This window comes from Aythya ferina, assembly GCF_964211825.1.
Source record: "Aythya ferina genome assembly, chromosome: 16".
Lineage (NCBI taxonomy): Eukaryota > Metazoa > Chordata > Aves > Anseriformes > Anatidae > Aythya > Aythya ferina.
The window spans coordinates 15,490,728-15,511,183 of record NC_140315.1 but is presented as its reverse complement, the minus strand read 5'-3'; the positions used below and the strand labels follow the sequence as shown (position 1 = coordinate 15,511,183).

The following is a 20,456-nucleotide window of genomic DNA, read 5'->3' as shown; positions in this document are numbered from 1 at the left end:
TTCTGATTCCAAATCCTCCTGGGGGAACTAGATGCTGCTGTCAGCTTTCCCTACACGCCTGGCTCTGCTGTCCATGCATGGGAGCACCCTACTAGGATGGAGGTTTGCTGTGCGAACGGGAGAATTTTGCCCATTGTTCCTAATCACAGTTTGGCTCCAGAACCTGGCTGGTCTCACCTTTTTTGAATGTTATTGGCATCCACCTGCCTCATTTCCAGTCATCTTTGTCTTGGCTGGCTTCATTTTGCTGTGAAGTGGCTTCCTCACACCACTTCCTTAGCGGTGCAGCTGCGTTTCTTGCTCTTGTAGACAGCATTTTCCCCTTAGCACTCTTGCCTCTCAGCCTGATATTCCCACACTTTATAAATATGCTTGCAGTGGTGCCATAAGCTGTCCCTTCTTATTTATGGATAGAGTTGCAAATTTGATCCAGATGGTGCTGTTTTCCAAAGTCTGCTTCTGAAATCTGCTTGCAAGATATGATCTGCCTGAGCATATGCCCTATCGGCTGTTTTCGGGAGATCTCCTTTCAGGAACCCTGGCTATTTTTGCTGTATCGAAGTTGTGCTTTCCTAAATGCTGTGAGTCCGTGGGCTTGCATCCTTTTTGTTTGCCACAGCAGCACACGCAGTCTCTAAAAGCTGCTTAGACTTAATTGTTATTTTGACATAATCGTTTCCAAGAGACTTTGTGCTCTTTCAGCTTAATGAGAACAAAATATTATTTTATGATACGTAGTAAAATGACAATTAATGATACCATTAGTAACAATTACTAGCTTTGTACCAAGAGACATTTGACAGTAGCTCTGTCTGTAATAAGGATGTGGTTTCTCAGAGCACATAACCCAGTGCCAACCACATTTAATGGCAATGTGCTGGCTGGGTGTGTCCGTGCTACCCAAGACCACTCAGTTTGCACACTATCCTTCTCTTGAGCTTCATCTTATATCATTCACGCTGCCTTTCTTTTGTTTCTCCCCCTTTTTCTCCTCTCTTTATGTGCTTATACTCCTTTCTGCTAAAATCTGAAAATATATCACCTTCGGGGTGTGCCGTAGCAAATTTTCTCAAACAAGCAAATTGTCACAGAATGCCTCGGGAAGGTCTCTGACAGCTTCAGTTTTACAAGGTGGTATCTGTGGGGAGCAGAGTACAGAAACACAGCTGGACATCAGAGGTGTGTAACGAAGGCTGGTGGTCTGTGCTTCAGTCATGTTCAGCTCAGCTTATGGAATGGAAGTGTACAAGCACTGAAAAAGCCCAGAACCCACAAGGTAATTAAAATATGTAAAAAACAAAAACAAACAACAACAACAAAAAGCCAGCAACCCTCTCCTGATTTTAAAGAGGGTTGATTGATAGGCCTCTGCTCTGTATCACTTGCCATGTAGTTCATTTGTTGGTCCTTAATCACTGATTTACATATTCAGCTGTGTGCTCTAGGTAGAGATGATGGTGGCAATTTGGCAGGAGGAGCACAGGTGACATTCTCATCTTCCATGGTAAGCCTGACACATGCCTCTTGGTGGAACAGAGCTTTGGTTTGTCCATACGTGTAAGCCCAGTAGCAGCTGGTTTTGAGGAGACTGAATAACTAGTGACTGGTACACAGCCTTGTCCTGAGCTTTCGGATCACGCTGATTGCATTGCAAAAAAAGACTTGCAGAACTGAGATCTCTTACTGTTGCTTTCCACAAATTCAGGGTCAGAGGGATCTTAGCAAAACATGCTTCTGAGTGTTGTGCTACCCTGCACCAAACATGTAGGACAGTGACATACATCCTCCCGCAGGTGACCTCCAATTGCTGTTGACAACTACCAACAGATAGGTGCTTTGATGTGTACAATTGAGGCAATTTAACTTCTCTATTCCAATGGAGGTACAAAATCTCAACAGTGTGTTAAGTGCTCTGTAAAAGAGAGGCCAGAGCACTCTCCTGCTACAGAAGCAGACGTTCTGTTCCCTTGCGTTGGCATTGTGACTTTTACAGTTGTTTCTGTAACTTCCCAACTCGTTGAAGGAGTTCGGCTTTCCTGGAGTCACAGCCCCTCTGTGTGCACCTCTGGGAGTGCCGGCACAGCTGTGCTTTGCTGGAGGTAGCCACTCTGCGGGTTCACTCAAACGGGAGAAGGATGCAGAGGCTAAGCTGAGAAGTTGCTCAGACATTGTGAACGATCCCAGTCAAAAGATACATAACATGAATGTCTAACACAGAACATGCAATCAGATCAAGCTGCCTTCGTGTTACCCTGTTGTTCTTACAGCTCTGCAAAGAGATGGACTCGGTTTGAAATCATTTTCATGGCAGTGGAGTGCTGAGGCAGATGACTTAAAATATAGACTTGTCCTTTTTGTATCTTGTGCAGTGTACTACTGAGCAAACTCTGTAAATCTTTGTCTTAAATCTCATGGATGCCCCAAATCGGGGAGAGTTTTCCACTTCCATGTCACTGTTGGCTCAAGCAGTCCCATGAAAAACATGGATAGCTCTGTTTTCTCACAGCGGAACATTCGGTTTTGTGCTGACCCTTGCTGAGAAAGCCTCCTCCCTTCTGCACTGCTTTACAATAAATCAGGAAAAAAAAAGCTTTTTTTTTGGTTCCGTCCTCAAATCAGATAGCTCTAAGCAAATCGGGTTAGCATTTATTATTTTTGTTGCTGTTACCAGGGAAGTCAGAAGTAATTTCCACATGTGGTACCTTCTCTTATGGAGCTGCTGATGGAAGGGCTGGCTTGCCCAGGTCTTGGGGATGTGAAAGGCAGATAGAAGGGAGTCAGCAAGAGGTGCCAGGTTTGCCAGGGATTTAACTGATTTGAAAGAATAAGTTGCCTTGATTCCATTATTTTCGCAAAAGGTTGTTTGAAGACCTTCAGAAACAAGGGATTAGTTCCCCTCCCCACCCATACAAGTGTCCAATTGGGTGAGTAGATTCCTCAGTTTCTTCTAAGTAAAGTATTTGAAGCAAAATGTTGTCATCAAATGTATAGCTCAGTTGAAAACTCTTTCCTGAATTACCTGTTTTTCTGCCAGTTATAACGCTTGTTTCCATATGTGAACTTTCTCAACCAAAACCCAGGAATTACGTATAACACAGTTCGGTTTCAAGCTTCTGGTTCAAAGCTTTTTTTTATATAAATATATATATTTTGTATGGTTATGAAGAGTTCTTAGTTATTATCTGTAATATATTTTTAGATGTTCGGAAGTTCCAACATCAGATTTTGTGAGCCAGATGAATTAACGACCATCCTGTGCAGAATGAGAATGGGAAAGAACAGTGTAATGCTAAGATGTATGTACACCGTCAAATTGCCTTTTTTCGTGTTTTGGATGGATCCTTTGATAAGGGATCCATTCCTGCATAAAATTGTGGTATTGTAGGTGTTTGGAGAGATTGGAAAAGAAGGGACATGGAAGAAAAGTGAAATTATGTTAAGCATATGGCACAATTAACTAATCAAGTCTGTGGATTTGTGTCCCAGGTTGCACTAGACATTGGTGGTTGTTTTACTGTGGCTTTTGCCTCTGGCACCCCACTTTCTCTGTTTGACGCAGCAAGTGAAATGTGTGGAGTACATCGTGGACTCCAGGTCCTTTCAAGCCGCCACCTGTTGTAGCGTTCAGTTCCTCTTTTGTTTTAACACTGTGGAGCGTTGTTAAATCAGCTTTATGCAGTGAGCAAGAATTACATCACTAAGGATTCAGACTGCAAGGAGGAAATAGGAGTGCTCTGTTAATCTCTTAATTTTTTTTTTTTACCCTCTTCAGTGACTCAGTGCACGTAAAATACATGCATATAGGGAACATGTTTGTTGCCTTTCCTCCTGCTTCTCCAGAGCTTGGTATTACAGAAGTTGCAGCTTAGGCTTGCATGTTTTCCTCTGACCCTTTTTGTGCAACACCGAGGGTATCTCACCTTTGCAGATTGGTCGTTCTCCCTGAGCTGCCGCTGAGGTACATCACCACAGAGCAGTCTGCCCACACGCTTAGCGTGCAGATAGCAGTGGGCGGTTTTGTTGTGTTCTGCCACAGCCTTTGATGCAGGCAAGAAATTCCCCTGGAAGCCTGGGAGCCATTTTGAGAACAGGTGCCAGTGCTTGAGAGCTCTGCCTTCCCTTCTCCGCACGCACAGACCTCTGAGCAGTGTGAATTTGATTTATGGGGAAAGACAGAGAAACGTGGGTTGGGAAATAGGGAGTAGGAAGGAGAAAAACTGGGGAGGAGGCAGGGAGAGAAGTGGCCGAGGGAAAAGGAAATGGAGAGAGACAGACAAGACAGAGAAAGAACTGTTTCCCCTTTTATGCGGAAAGGGAGCCTTCAAATCAAGATGACTTCGTTCAGCTGTGCAGCCCTCTTAATACCCATGAACTCGCAATTAAATGCGGAAGTGGCAGACGAGATGAGCTAAAAGGAGATATTGTTAAATGCTCAGCATTGGAGGATGCGGGGGGAAACTCAGTAAAAGGACAGAGCCTAAGCCATGAATAAGCACTCAGTTTGCTGGGATTTTGCTGCTGGTGGGAGGGGTGCTGGAGGTGCTGGAGGCCTCAGTCATTCAGAAACGCTGCAGTGGCAGAGGCCCTTTGTCCTTCTCCCCTGGGTGCTGCCACAAAAGTTTTATTCAATTTCATGGTGCTGAGTCGACAGGCCTCTTTCTGCTAAATGAAGGGTGTCTTTCCTGGGCCAGGCTCTTGGAGAGCTTTGCAGAGAGTCTGTGAACCTCGGTTGTTGTTTGGCTTGGAAGTACATTGTTTGCTGCTTGAATTTCTCTTGATCTCTTGCCTAGATAACCTCAACTGGTTCCCATTCTGCTTTGGAAAATAATATGCGCCCAGTCAGTTTTTCCTGGATTATTTTACAGTACCAAGACACCCAAAAGGAATCGGGACTGTTGCTTTGTTGGGTGGCCAGAAAGTTTGGAAGTGTTTCTTTTTTTCTTTTGCATCACCGGGTAAAAGCTCACCTACCCTCCTAGTGACAGACAGTTTGCATATAATTGTGCGTGTTTCAAGTAACATCTGCTGCCTGGTGAGAGGTAATCCCTACTTATTCCTGTAAATTCATTTTACTCTTTGCTTCTGTCCAGAAGATAAACTCTGCTAGTTGAGAGATGAGCTAAAGCTTGCGAAGCATTCTGGAATTCTTTAGGTTGGCAGATGGGAAGATGCTGTGCCTGTGTGAGGTTCCTGGGAACTAGGGGCCCGGAGGGGTTTCACGGAGATCCCAGAGTGCTCTGTTACTGTGAAGTGAATACAGAATGCCTAAAAGTTTGTTTATGGCTTAAGTACTGTCACTTTGAAGCAAGAATGTTTGGTAACCACTTCTTCAGCATTGTTTCCTGCCATCTTAGTACACCCTGTTCAAATTAACTGGAGAGGACCATGCCAAAACCCAAGCCTTAAGTAAGACTAGTTACTTTCGCAGTTCCTGGATTTATGTGTAACATTATGTCAGTAACATGAATTTGCTCATTTGCCCAGGTAACTCTAGAATCAGTTTTAATATAGCCTTATGCTAAAGGATGTGGTATGATCCATTAATCTGAGTACAGGCAAGAGAGACCCATTTGTAGCTTTGCCATTAAGTAGATGTGCAGTTTCCAGCATTTCATTTATCTGCACCTGTACTTTGCAGTGTGACTGTAACTGTACCGCTAGGAACCTAATCCTGATGTGTTTTTATCCAGAACTTGTCCACACACACATAAGTTAATTTAAGAAGTGATGCTGATGGGAAGAACATGGGTTGTGTTACTCAGACTTAGGAGCACAGTGATCACAGGCATCTCTGTTCCCCCCTGTTGCCTGTGGGATTCATTTGGTGCACGGTATGAATCCTGCTGGGTCTGTGGGTCAAACACTTGAAGTTCTCTCTGAGGTAGACCCAAATGCACAGCTTGTGTTCAGAATATTTCGGGATGTATTCACTAGTCATGCTGACTAGGAGGACCTGATTTTTTTTTTTTTTTTTTTTTTTTTTTTTAAGACTGTTATGATGAGCCGTGACCTCCACCTTCAGGACATGAGGCCGTGTTCTAGCAATACGATGCTGAGTTACCTGGTACGCAGCAGCCCAAGGCTGGAATCTGCCCTTGAGCTAAAGAAGCAAGCAACTTGCAATTTGTAAGACTTTAACCCCAGTTTAGTGCTTGCCATGGAGGCACGTATAAGTGTAGAGGAGGTCCCACTGAGGGAGGTTGTTAGTGAGGTCTGAAGGAAAACTGGGTGTTGTTCTGAGTGGGACATCTGCTTCACATCTTCAGGAAACCGGTGGATTCTCACAAGTTGGATTTCCCTTACTGTGACCAAGAAGTAGATAGGATAAAGCTGCCATACTTACTTCAGTTTTGCATACTTCTGAGCATTGGAGTGGGAAGAGGTTTTTTGAATGCTAGTGAAGCCTTTAGTGGAACACGAGGGATGCATTGACTTTAACAACATCTGGTCTACACAATCCCTAACCTGTGAGAGCAGGGTGGGATTTCTCACTCCATAATCTGCCAAGCTCACTGAAGTAAAGGAGACGTAACTGGAATTAAGATTGAACAGAAAGGGAACGTTTTGGGGGGGCGATCAAACCTTATTTCATGAGTCTGTGGCAAGTGTCTGAAATGCTCATGTATTAAAGATGTTTCTGTAAACTAGGTTTTTGGGTTTTTTATTACTCTAAGGACCGAAGCAGTATTCAGATTATAGCACGTGATTGGAAGTGAAGTGTGTCTATTAATAGCGACTAGGATGTGTCCCAGCTCGTAGAGGCTGAAAGTAGGTCACCATTCTGGCTCCTCTGTAGCGCTCCAACTCAACCCCAGTTCGTCTGAGCACATGGACTTGTGCTGAGGGAACCCCTTGAGTGGGGTGATAATTTTGGTAGCCTCTTTGACTGGTACCGTGCTAACATTCTGCCAGTTTCTTTTTGCTTAGTTTGCCAAAAGTTGTCTTATTTTATTTGAAATTATGTAGGTGGCTATTTTATTTCCATCACTCTGTACAGGACTGGATTGAAGAGGCTGACCTGTGGCGGTGCTGCTGTGGAAGGGACAACAAGCAGTTTGCCCTGCTGTTGTTTCTCAGGGAAGAGATCTAGAGAACCAGCGCAAAGCTGGTAGTTCTTTTTGTTACTGTGGTGCTCTGTGGATTAGGCCTTGTAAAAGAGACATTTGGCTGCCTGATACCAATTGTCTGCAAATTATCTCTGCAACGTAAATGTGTCTGTTAAATAACTCTGCATTTCTAACTTCTCAGTTAAGTATACTGGCTCTGGGTAGCGCATATTGCACTACCCAGCATCAAATATAGCCTCCTGGTAATTACAGACATCTGGTGGGACCAGCTTGGGATTTGATTCTGTGCCCAGCACACTTGGCCATCCACATAATGTGCTCTCTCTCACCAGTGGCGTTCACCCAGAGAATTTTGCAGGCATGGCTGGAAAAAAAACTATTGATAATTAGACCTCTTTTATCAATATAATTATCAATGTAAGCAACTGCTTTGATCGCAAACTAGAAAATAGTTGGAAGCCTGAGAATGCCATGGAGTCTTAAGCACGAGTACCCTAAACTGTTAGGTATTTACTAGTGTCAGATCACTACAGTCTGCTCTCTCTCCCTAATCTGATGAATTGGCACCATCAGGATTTGTCATGAGTTTTGTAAGACCTGGTTGTACGTATAACATTGGCAGCTGTACTTAAGTGATCAGAAGAGAATCCTAGCTTACATTTTGACATAGTATGTTTCCAGTTCTCTTGGCCATAACTGAAAACTTGAAAACTTAAATTCTAAAGACTTTTTTTTTTTTTTTTTTTTTTTTTTTTTTTTTTTTTGTGAGCAGAGCACAGTTTGTGGTAACTTTGAAAACTTCAGATTTTTCTAACCAGATCATTATTTTTGATCAGCTAGGGTGTATCCCACAACCACACTTTGTATAGATCAGTAGAACTAAGACTGCTAGAGTCTTTGCAAGGCATTGCTTTCTGCTTCATAATCTCATTGTTATGGGCTTCTTCAAGTTTTGTCAAAGGTGGGAATGATTTAGAGGTAAATGGATAGTGCAGGTTAAACAGTTCTGCTGATCTGAGACTGCTTAAAACCTTTGACGTGCAGGACTTGGGGACTTTGGACCCTTCTCATCCCTGCAGCATTTTCAATTGCTCTTTCACAATGAAGCTGCTGTCTTTGGGTACGTGAGAGGGAGTAATCTGAAGGCACACAACAGAAGGGCAAGTTCCCCTCCCCTCCACTGCTGTTCCAACAGGACAGGGGGATAATCTGGGAGTTTACAAGAATTGCTTTTCTTCAGGGACATGTGGCCTGTTGCGTTGGTGCGTGCAGTTTGTGCCCCCCATCGTGGGGTGCAGTGGTCAGGAATGGGCTGCTTTCCTCTAAAACAGCGTTAAGCATCCTGCCCTGTGTTCTCCCTCTCATCTGGAGGTGTTCGGCCTTACACTAACAGACCAGCCTCAGTGCCCTCCCGGTACAGCTTCAGCAGCTGAGGGCAGGGTTCAACCTCAACCAGGTCAGGATTTGTACTGGGCAAGCAATGGAAGGCTAATAAATATATATATATATTTTGTACTGGAGGAGCCTCTTAAATACTTTTTGGCGTATCTCAGGTCTGTGAAAGAACTGGGTCGGTACTCTGAGAACAGGATGTCTCTCAAATACACGCTATCAGTGTATGCCTACTGCTTGTAATCAACACTGTCAAAACTTGGAGGGGATGTAAAATAAAGCAACCCCCCAAAATGAGTCTGCTTGTGTCTCCCAAGCTTTTGTTTGTGGTTAGGGAAAGCATTGCTGGGAGTTTGACTGAGAGCAGTTCATCTTTCCCATCTCTTCCAGCTCTCAGTACTCCTGGCTAATATGGTGACTTGGCTCTTGTGCAAAGATTCCTGTCTGAGCAAAGAAGTGTCTGTTTATAATTTTTATTTCTTTCCTCTCTGTTTTCAAGCATATGGAAAATATGTGGAATAAACAATGTTGAATGCATTTGTTCTCTGTCATCTCCATGATTTAATCACTACTGGGGCTGCATTGTGCTTTGCCGGCATGAACGCTTTGTCTCATGAGGCCTTTCGAGCTGCTGCATGAGTTGCTTGCTGTCTAAACCAAATCCCTGGAAAGGATTATTGCCCTGTGGCCAGCAGCCATCTGACTGTTTCTTGAAATGCCCAATTCCAGTGGCTAGTTCTTGTTCTGTTGCTGTGACTTTGCAGTGTGCATGGGAAGGGCTGCCTATTACTTGTTGAAGAGATTTCAAGCGCCGTTGCCACAATGAATAGCGCAGCTCTTATTAAAGCCAGACTGTAGCTGGTTTGTTATGCACAAGCCAAGAGGCAGTGAACAAGGCACCAAGAGCTTCCCAGTCCTTGTGCAGGGCTGGGGTGCAGTCTAAACTAAACCCTGAGGACTGGCAGCGTGAGTTCAAAGTATGTGATGGAGATGGCAGGAATGAAGCTGCTGGCTCACAGAGGGAAAGGAACTTTTCTTCCTGTAGGACTGTAGGAAAAGGGCAGTTCCCTCACCTTACCGCAGTGGTTGCCAGTACCTTTCATAGGCTCCCATCTTCCAGTGCTGCTTCTGTGATGGCAGAACTCATCTTCCCTCAGCACGCAAGCTGTGATGCTGTTGGATTTGTGGCACCTTCAGCTCTGCAGCAGGTTCTTCAGATTTTTTCAGCCCATTCCCTTTGTTTTGATTTCTTGCTCTCTGCAGCTGTTTGGTCTATTGGTTTTTATCTTCTCTGGAATAGAACTGAATAGAAACCTTGGTTTGGTTTCAGGAACTAAAGAAGTGTGAGAATCAGGGTTTGTTCCTTTCTTGTCCAGTCATCTCACAAGCCAACTGTCCATGTGCTTTTTCAGTCCACGCGCCGTGCTTTCAGTATGCCGATTCAAACCCTGGTCTAGCAGTGATCTGCGCCTCCTGGGGGTACACTCCAGGCTGTACTGGAAAAACACCCTATCTCCAGTAATGTGAGAGCATTCCCATGCAGAATATTTACTTTTTTCTTGGGAAAAATGCTTTTATCACTTAGCCACGCTAAGTTCAGCCATTGTACCCCTCTTTTTGAAGATAACAGTTATGCTAGGGATGAATTTAGCTCCTTTTGCTTTGGCAGTGACAGGTGCCGTGAGACCCGAGAACTACTTTTTTTTAACGAATGCTTCTTCATTCCTGGCTTTCTGTCTAGGGCTTGCTACTCAAGTATCACATCAAGTGCTCGCTGAAGTGGTGGTTTGAACGCTTTGGGACAGGCTCCTATGCAATCAGCATTCTCACTGAGATGAAAAGGCACTGATCATAACTCCTTGAGAGCTGTTCTTCATGGGCTGGTCTCTCGTCACCAAGGGCCGTGATGTTTCTCTTAGTTCCTCTGACAAAGGCAACTGAGTCAAACAGGGAATTGTTCTGTGTAGCTTTCAGATTCGTTTGTTGTTTAATAAGATACTTTCTCCACTCCTGACTCCCCAAAAGATTCAAGTTGTCTGGGGAGTGAAAAATCTGTTTCCTTGCCAAATTCTGAGGCTGTTTTCTTTAATAACAGAAAAAGCTGATTCCCCCACCCCAGTCATTATACTGGGAGAATTCTTGGTGCCCAGCATGCAATCTGTGACTCTGCTTGAGCAGGAACAGAGTAGTGGAAGCAGGTGGTGAATTCACAGGAGGAGGGCAGGATGAACAACTGGAAAAAGGACAAGGGCTTAGATGCAGGTGGGAAGCAAGGGCAAGTAAAGGAAATAATCATTTTTCTTCCTAGCAGGACTGATTACAAGTCAGCAGCTGGAATTGACATGTCAAAGATCTCTTCTGTTGCAGTTGTGCACCAATAGCCATATGGCAGCTCTGTAAAGGGGCTGCACATCAGGCAAACTCCAGTTGGCCCTGCCTTCAGTTGACCTGGCATACTCTTCCCCTGATGTAAACAGATGCCCTCTTCACTCTTACTCATTTTTCATTGGGATTTCAAAATTAAGGGATGGTAATTATTTTCTTGGTTTGGGTACTATTATTACGCTTTTTTTTCCCTATAGACCATAATGCTAGTAAGACCTCAGTGTAAAGAAATAGTGTCATGGTAGTGGCTTGCATTATGTTAGCAGGACTCTGCAAAGGTTATATTTTTTTTTTCTTTGAGTAACACATGAAACAGATACAGCAGCTAACAAAATGCCCCTGGTAAAAATCCCAGCACTTTAAAACAAATGCATGTGTGCAACCGATGTTTATAATGGGAAGGAAGAAGAGCTGGCTGGGAAAGCTGATGAATATCAGCCAGCATCTTGGAAGAGAAGAAGGAAGGGCGAGCTTCCAGAGCTAAACGCGGTGAAGTGACACAATGGAGACAGACTGTCCTCTGCTGTATGCTGGCTGGGGGCTCTGGTGGATTTAGCAGACAGCTGACCCTGGCCCGTGGTTATCAGGAAGGAACCAGGTCTGTCAGGGGTCAGAGCGCTGTCATACAGTGTGCAGAGAGAGAACCAGGACTGCAGATTAACACGACTGAGGGTCCTGTAGCTAGGTGTTCATGGAAGGGAGTAAGGGACACATCTGCATCTAGCTGAGTGCATATGAGGTGGAATGAGTTACACCATGGGCTCTGTGTATAGCTCAAGTGTGGAGTCAGTGGAGCTTTGTAGTATCGTGCCACGGTGCTCGTTATTTTTCCAGTCTGTGCTATTTGTGTTTCATGAGTGCTGTGACTCCCTCATTTTCTACTGCGTGTTTGCATCCTCCGTGTATGTACACCTGACCAGCCCCACCTATGCAGGATTTGTTAATAAAATCTCCCAGGTGAAACATCTTAGTCCAATTCTCTGTAGAAAGTTGTTCCCCTCCAGTGATTCCTCATAATGATCCCAACTGGTGGTCCTGGTGGCACTTGTTCTCTGCCATGGGATGAACCCATTCTCCTCTCTTCCTGAAGAATGCAGGGCTGCTGCACGTTGACTGAGTAGTCGTGACATTTAAGTGCCAGTGGAATGGATCTTGCATTTACCATTTGAAGAACTGAACTTTTTTAGGGTGTGAATCCAGCTTTTTATACCAATAGTTGAATCCTCTCCAATTATTATTTTTTTTTAATTTAATGAAAACTCTGGTAACGGATTTCATAAATATGAAGTAACTGAGGGAGACAGAGTGAGATATAAGGGCTCAAAAAAACAATTATTTCACTTTGTAATGTCTGGTGCAGGTTCTGGAGTTACTGGGATATTAGCTGGGAAAACTGTTAGCAGAATGTGATCTGGTGATTTTGTTTCAGTCCTGAGTGAGCTGTCTGGCGCTCTTTGTTCTTGCAGCACGTGTATTTTTTAAGTGATCTGGATCTTTCTTGACTGAATCTTTTGTTCTGATACCCCCAGACTGCTTTTGAAAGCTGAAGCACAGCAATGGGCTCACTTAGCTGCTGTTGGATGGGGCTCCCCTGGCATCCACTGTCGTTCATCTGTTGTTGTACATTATTCAGAGGCAGTCGAGTGGAGATGGTTTTATACAGAGTTCAGTGGAAGAAAATGGGGGCAAATCTCCAGGAGATGGTTCTGGCTGATAGTAAGTTCTCCCAGATGAGACCACTGCAGAGAGGAACTGCTCAAAATGATTGCATTTCCTTCACTTCTGTTAGTTTTTATGGACACGAAATCAAAGTGAGGTCAGGAACAAACCAGGAGTTATTAAATCCTCATATATTCCATGCATCCTAAAGACCTTCTGTAGTTGTTGAGTGCAGAATTTATAAGGTTTAAAGCTGTGTTTGCAAAGATTATGCAAAAACAAAACAAAACAAAAAAAAAAACAACTCAGCAGGACCCTGAAGTTTGGAACTGAATCACTGCTGCTCACAGCAATTATCTCTGCTAATTCTAGAAAGGGTAAACTAAAGAATTAACCCGAATTACAGCCTGAGAAAACCAGGAAACTTTGCCACTGATCTGAAGGGGCAGCCATATGAAGTCTGAAAGGGGTATGTTCATTACAGTGCTGGTCTGAAAACATGGCAGGTGATTTGTGACTGCTTATGAATTATTATTTCAGTTTTTTTATATATAGTCTTTGGTAATACATGTGTTTGGGGGGTGAGGTACCTCCTAGCCTTGCTCTTCAGAAACTGTTTTGGTGAAAAATATATCACTTGGGCTCAGTAATCTTCCTAAAGAAGCTTTGCCAAATATTGAATTAAATATAATTTCATAATTAGCCCTTAATGTGAAAGGAACATGGCCTCTGAGTGCAGTCAGTAAGCTAAAGATCTCATCGAAGAGCCATCAATACAGAGGAGGGTTTTTTGTATAACAGAGTGGCTCCGACCTCTGGCTGACATTCCCAGGTGTGCTTTTTCTTGTACAGTCACTCGGGCCAGAGGATGTTCTCCTGTCTGCAGCCTTGTTCTGCATCCAACGCAGCGTAGGTGCTAAATATTTACTGTAGTGATAACATCAGCAGATGCAAGCAGAGCTAATGTATCATCATAAAATATAGAGGCTACGTAATGAAGTGACAATTTTATTGCTTGCAATCGCATTGATTCCAGTGAGCATCATTTCATCGAGTCAAATGAAGTCAGACAACAGGATGCTACCCACAGGAACTTTGGAGCCTTCTTCATCTTCCCTCATCCATTTTCCTGTAATCACGTATCTTACTCTAATTATCTGTGGCTCAGTGTGTGCTTCTAGGGCAGAATTAAAAAAAGGTGCTTTGAATTCTAAATCATATTGTGGCCTGCAGGCTGCTTTTGTAGTTAGCTTTGATTTCACGTGTGGTGATGTTCAGCACTAGGTTTGAGTACTGTATGTTGCTGTTAAAAATGGGTAAGATGTATTTTTGTACCCTAGCAGCCAGGAGGGAGGGAGGCAGACAAAGACAGAGCTACTGAAAGGGGAGGTGGTCTTATGGTTGCTTGAATTGGGTTCAGGTGGCAAGATCTTGGTAGTTGGGGGGGCGGCTGCAGGGATGGCTGCTGTGAGCAGAGCCCAGAAATTGCCCTGTGGCAGATCAGAGCCAGCTCCAGGTGGCTCCAGAGGGACTTGCCGCTAACCAGAGCTGAGCCAGGGAGCAACGCTGGTTGGGCCTCTGGGAGAGCACATTTAAGAAAGGGGAGAATAAAAACAAACTGCTGAATAACAGCAGCTGGGAGAGAGGAGTGACAAAACGTAGAGAGCAGCAGCCCTGCAGCCCCCAAGGTCAGTGCAGGAGGTGCTCTGGGCACACAGCAGCAGTTCCCCTGCGGCCTGTAGAGGCCCCTGGTGGAGCAGGCTGTCCCCCTGCAGCCCATGGGTCCCACATGGAGCAGATCTCCACGCTGCAGCCCCTGGAGGAGCCCCCGGTGGAGCAGGTGGATGTGGCCTGGAGGAGGCTGCGGCCCATGCAGAGCCCCCACAGGAGCAGGCCCCAGGACAGAGCTGCAGCCCGTGGAGAGCAGCCCACGCAGGAGCAGGGGTCTGGGGGGAGCTGCCGCCCATGGGGAACCTGGCTTGGAGCAGTTTGCTCCTGGGGGATGGACCCCGTGGTATGGAGCCATGTGGGAGCAGTTCTTGGAGAGCTGCTGCCTGTGGGCAGCCCACATGGGGTCAGTTTGGGAAGGACGGCATCCTGTGGGAGGGACCCCATGAGGAGCAGGGGCAGGGAGGGACCAAGAAGGAGCAGTGCAGGCAAAGCGTTAGGGACAGAGCGCAGCCCCCATCTCCCTGTGTTGCTTGGAGGGAGGAGGTAGAGGAGAGTGGATGGAGAGGTGGTTTTAGTATGCTTTTAGTTTCTCACTGCCCTAGTCCGTTAGTAATAGGCAATAAATTACAGCAATCTCCCTACACTGAGTCTGTTTTTCCCATGCTGGTAATTGGTGAGCAATCTCCTTGTCCTTAGCTCGAACTTTGAGCTCTTTTTCATCGTATTTTTCCCGCTCTTTGAGGAGAGGGAGCGAGAGTGGTGTGGAATTCAGCTGCCCATCAGTGTGAAACCAGTGCATTATTACAACAAAAGAAATGGGATTTCTTGGGCTCCATAGCTCGGCAAGAGAATCACGCTGTAGTCTGGGTCACCGAGCAGAAAAGATTATTTTGCACTTCTTGGGATTTCATCATTTCTGGTTAAAAGCTTGTTTTCTTTTTTTTTTTTTTTTTTTTCTTTTTTCTTTCTGTTTTCCCCTTTCATTGGACCAGACTAGGTTCCCAGGAAGACTTCAAATAATTCCTTCATGTGACAGCCTTGAAGCAAAATTCAGCACACCAAGTGTAACCAAACAACCTACTCCTTAGTACTGACTGGCCTGCAGTGCTCCCCTCTGCAGGGCAGATGCTTGCTTGCAAGTGCTGGAATGGCAGAGAAACTGCACGGGGCCGTTAGAAGGAAGGAGCAAGTTGGGAGTGAAGCCATGGAGGAGGTGAACCAGCGGTGAAATGGACAGGAAGTGCTCTTCTCTTTTCATACCTGCCATGAGGAATAGTGGAAGTGAGAGAAAAGAAATGGATCTGAAGGGAACAGCACCTATACACACTCTGCCATGGGTTTTGCTCGTGGCTGATCTGTTTTTGCCTTCTTTTCCTGAACAAATTGTCTGTAACATGCTAATGAAGGAATGTGGCTACCCAGAAGCATCAGGTTTGCTGTTGACAAGCAGCTTAGCCAGTATTTCCCAGGAAGTGCTGGGTCCTTCAAGGGACTCCAGTTTTGCCTATGAAAAGGGAAATGCTGTGCTTCCCAAACCAGAAAGAAGAACAATAGCCTTCCTTGCCACCGGGTTGGAAACCTCTGGCTTAGAGCATCAAACAGGGCAAGGCCCTTGCAGGCAGTCTCCTCAGGAGCTGCTCGCCCTGCTGCTGGCCAGATGGAGGTTTTTGTTGTCACAAGCTTTGGAAATGGTTTTCTTGTACCCGTCCTTCCTATTTTGGGTGACTAATTACTGCAGCAAACCAAAGTCCTTGCACCCTGAAGGGTTAAAAATGATTTCTCAAGATCTGCTTTTCACAGCATCTGAGCTTGGGGAAGTCTCTTTGTGATTGCTTGCAGAGAGTAATTCAATTCAGACAAAACCAGGCCTGAAACCTAGAGCCCTGTGCCTATCGGGTAGGTGCTGTGATCTCCCCTGCGGAGCTCTGTGTTTGAAATTATTCACAACTTGGCCAGACTCTGCAAGCAGGGAACAGTGCCATCTCTGAACTGGTGTAGAGGCAGTGTCTGGCAGTCTCGCCCTCCCTGTGTCACCTCTGCTGATACATCCAGATGTCCTTGTAGATACTCAGTGCTTCATTGGCATTGCTGATTTGCTGCTGAGGGCTCTGCTTCAGCAGGGGGTACGTCGGGGTCGGGGTTAGGGCACAGGGGCTGCCTACCAGGCAGCTCAGTACCTTTGCCTTGCTTTCCTTCTGTCATCGTATAAGAGATATCACAGCGCCTAATTGCTGAAGCAGGCGGCTGGGTGGAACCAGCCTCAGAGTGCAAGCACTCTAGATCTACATGCATATATTTAGTGCCACATCAGAGACTGTGGTATAAATAGAAGAGCTGGGATGCTAGAGTAGCCTGGGAAGCTAACCCTAAATTAGAGGTGTGGTTCCAAAGTACTCCAAAACTGTTCCCATGGGTAGAAAGAATGGGGAAAAGAGACCTTCACAACGCATACTGCGCTGTTTAACCCCAGCAGTACTGCTTAATGCGTTACACAGGTGGAAACGAAATGCAGAGTGAAGTAATTGAGCAGTATGAAGGACGAGGGAGAGAGGAGGAGTCAGATGGCATTGATCAGTGGGCTATAGATCTCAGGTAACTAAGCTCTGGTTTTAGAAAGCAATAATTGAGAGCAAAAGGAAGAGCCCTGCACTGAGTGGTGGGGCCAACAGCTGACTGCAGAGCTGGGGCATCTTTGAGTCATCGTACTCGAGCAAGCTGTAGCCTTTTGCAAAAGAAGCTAAACTCTAATGGCTCAGATCAATTCCTCTAGTGTGTCACAGAAGAATTCAAAGTATTTCTGCTGGCTGGGTAGAAATTATCCTCTGGGAAGTTGAGCTGAAGTTAGCTCAGAGTGCTTTGTGCAGAGAGTTTTGATCTTTTTGGGCAGAAGCAAAGCTGCCATGGCTGCTCTTTGTATGTGAGTGTGCCAGCTGATGGCCACGCAGTGTGGAACGCAGACCACAACTTCCTCCTGCGTAACACTCCCGGAGTCCTTGAAGACCCCATGAGCAGATGGGACTGATGTAGAGATAATTTTTTGAATATAACGTGAGAGTTGAAATACTCCCTCTTTTGCTTGGTTCAGAGGAATGGTTGTGGCTGCAGTGAGGCAAGCTGAGGCGTGATGTAGTAATTGTGTGGATGTTGCTCATCCTGGAAGGCCTTTGGACTTGCTGTTCCCTGCTAATGCATATAGGGCTGGGATGCATTAAAAGCTGAACATCTGGCTTGCTGAACAACAGGCATCAGTAGTGTGTCATCTTCTCCTGAAGTGTTAAATTCCACAAAATACTGTAATTCTAGCCAAGCCTAGAAATTGACCTGTGCAGCATTGTTGAAGCTTGAGCTTCACATGGCTGCTTGTGTAAGACTGGAAAGAAACACAGCATTAATTGTGATGCCATTAGAAACTGTACAGAACTTAACAGGCCAGGTAGCTGGTAATTCTCCTCCTCTTCCCACCGTACTAATGTTCTAGGTGTGTCTGAAAAATATATTCTGTCAGACATTGTTGGTATCTTCCTTGTTTTCAGTTCCTTGCAGTTCTGATGAAGGTGATGGACTGACAGCTTTGGAGATGGGGCCTTCTGTTGCAGCAGGGCAAACAGAGGCAGTAGGAGCACACTTCAGCCTTTGCTACCTACAGCAGTATTGTTTTCAAAGAACTCATTTGTGATCCACACAGACCTTTAAAGAGTTCCCAAATGATAAAAAAATAAAAATAAAATAGGGTATTAATAGAGTGAGCTAAATTCAACTTGATGAACAATGTGAAAGGTATTTTATACGATTATATATAAATACTATATTTATTCATTTTGCCATCTCCAAGCCCCTGACGTACTTCTTCCTCTCTTTCCTGTGTTTAAATTGATTAGCAGCTATAGAGCAGCAGGATGTATTAGCTTGTCTTCTGTTTATACACGTGTGTATTGCCTTAGGTGAGAATTGCAACTGCCTTGCTGCTGAGACAGTGAACGACCAAATTGCAGAAGAGTCTGCATTCCTAAAGGAGTGGAGCCATCGAAGTAAAATGCTAGGTCATTGATGCTACAAACATCACTGAGCATTCGCTGTGTTTGGGTAATGCCAAGGTAGTCAGCTGAAGGTTCTGGTACAAAACAAATTGTCTTGGCTGCCAGAATGTTGCAGACTCAGTGACAAAAGACTGCATCACTCAAATATGAGTACCACGAGTTTTATAGGAAAATAATCAGTTTTATATGGAAATTTGTTGTGATCACGGTGTCCAAGGAATTTTAATCCTTATTGAGGCAGCTCAGTTAACTTACATTTCTGTAGGTAACCTTGATTCTTCTATGTTTTTCTCCTGGGTAATAAAAAGAAAGTCTAACATTCTTAGGAATCTGAAGTTGTGCTGAGCAGTTCTGTATGTGCAGCCCTCGCAAATGCGTGGCTATGCACACAATAGGGTGAGGGAGAATTCATTTTGCGGATCTTTGGGCCTCTCTGATTTCCTCTGGAAGTGATTTCCCATGAGCTGAGATGGGCTTTAGCAAAGCAGAGAGAATGTGAACAACAGGGAGCCACTTGAATGGGAGCTTTTGTACAGGCACAATGTGAACAAAGCAACATGATAAACTGACACAAGCATCTCAGTCTTCCTCGAAGGATGATTTGTGGTCATATTTATTTACGGATTCTGAGGTCAGTTCTCTGCTAGAAACAGAGTCGCTTGCTCAAAAAATACTTCTATAAAAGCAATTTAACGCCTAGAAAAAAACAGCAAAAAAAAAAATATATAAAAAAGTTCAATATGTTTTTCAGCAAGTTTAGGAGCTTAAAATAGCTCAGCAAAAATACATGGGACCTTGCCTTGTAAGTCAGAGAGGCCTTCTGAACAGAAAGGACAAGCAAAGCAAGAAGTCTTGTCCAGTTAGTCAGACCCCAGGGACCTTTAGAGAGCTAAAGTAGCGCTGGGTGACGTATTAACCTGTCTGCACTGGACGTGAGAGCTTGGATATCGCCACAGCCCTCTCTTTCTGTCCCTTCCTGCACAGCATCAACTTCCATTCTGTTTAAAAAATAAGCCACATTTTTATCCTCTGAATGAGTAAGAAGGACAACAAACAAAACTAACAAAAAGAAAAATGGCAGCAAGTAATTTAGAGCTGCCTGTGTGAGAGTTGGCTTGCAGCAGGCTCACCTTCACCAAACAGCAGGAGAGGTAGTTACAAGCTGTGGTGGTTGGAGCACCGTTAGCTGCACTAACTCTGGTGACGCTGTTAATAATGGCAACAACACGAATGTTTTTTCAGGTATGTGAAAGAAGGGGGGCACCTGACCTGCACAGTTTGCTGGGAGCAGTATCTCCTCAGCTGTTGAGGAGGCAGTGGCTAACAAGGATAAATCACGTAACCCAGCTCCCTGGAAGCAGAATCATACAAAGTATTCCATATTAGAAAGAAAAAACAACACAAGATGTAAGTAGCTACCTGATTTTCAGATCAGCTCGGTGTCCAGCATCTATCTGAGGTGTCACTGAACAAATGCATACTCAGGATGCTGGAAAATTAGGTAGAAACAAGAGCCTAGACCAGCAGTTTCTAAGCCAGAAAGCTAACTTCCTTTTGCTTCAACCAGCTTCAGACATGTATGTTGTTATTTAGTTCTCTACTAGTACTACTTTAAGAGTATTAACGAAAATTTATGGATCATCGTTAATACTGACTGACTTTCAATGTTTTTCTTACCTTTCAGTGTTTTTCTTACCATGGAAACAAGCTTTGAATCTCAAAAATAGTCCTGGCAGTTTTACTTTCACTTGGTGGTACATAGTGAATATATAAACAAATAGAAGAATGAGGTCTCAGCACTGCTCAGTGAAGACAGTTTTCTAGTGAAAAAATACGTCACGGAAAAGTTTTATACTGGTTTCATACTTAAAAATATGTTTTCTTATGAAACACATACTTCAAGGCCTGACAATGTCTGTTAACTCTGAAAGCTTTCTGTAGCACTTGCGGAGCTGAGAAAGAGACCAAATGTGCTTTCATGCAGATCCTCTACGAAACATTGTGTCCTCCACCACTTGTTTTACAGAATTCAGGCTTCGTTCTACACTAACCTCATTAATGTCATTACGCAATCCTCATCCCTTCCCAAGAGACTTGTCCATTGTCAAGGGCAGCCGCATTTGCTTGTTACAGCAACCTCAGTCACTAGGAGCATCAATACAAAGCAAAGCTCTTGATAGAGCCTCCAATTATAATATAAATCAATCCAATTTTTATTTTATTTTATTTTTTTTAAGTTCATTAA

General features: G+C 44.5%; 1 protein-coding gene and 1 long non-coding RNA gene across 3 annotated transcripts in view; both read left to right on the top strand.

Annotated features, from left to right (window-relative positions):
- Positions 1–20,456, top strand: part of PREX1 (phosphatidylinositol-3,4,5-trisphosphate dependent Rac exchange factor 1) — a 183,338-nt gene that overhangs the window by 21,340 nt on the left and 141,542 nt on the right. The window lies entirely within an intron of this gene.
- On the top strand, positions 4,849–6,643 carry LOC311445491. The gene is made up of 2 exons (XR_014698442.1): positions 4,849–5,039; positions 5,990–6,643. It is a non-coding gene; the product is annotated as an uncharacterized lncRNA (long non-coding RNA).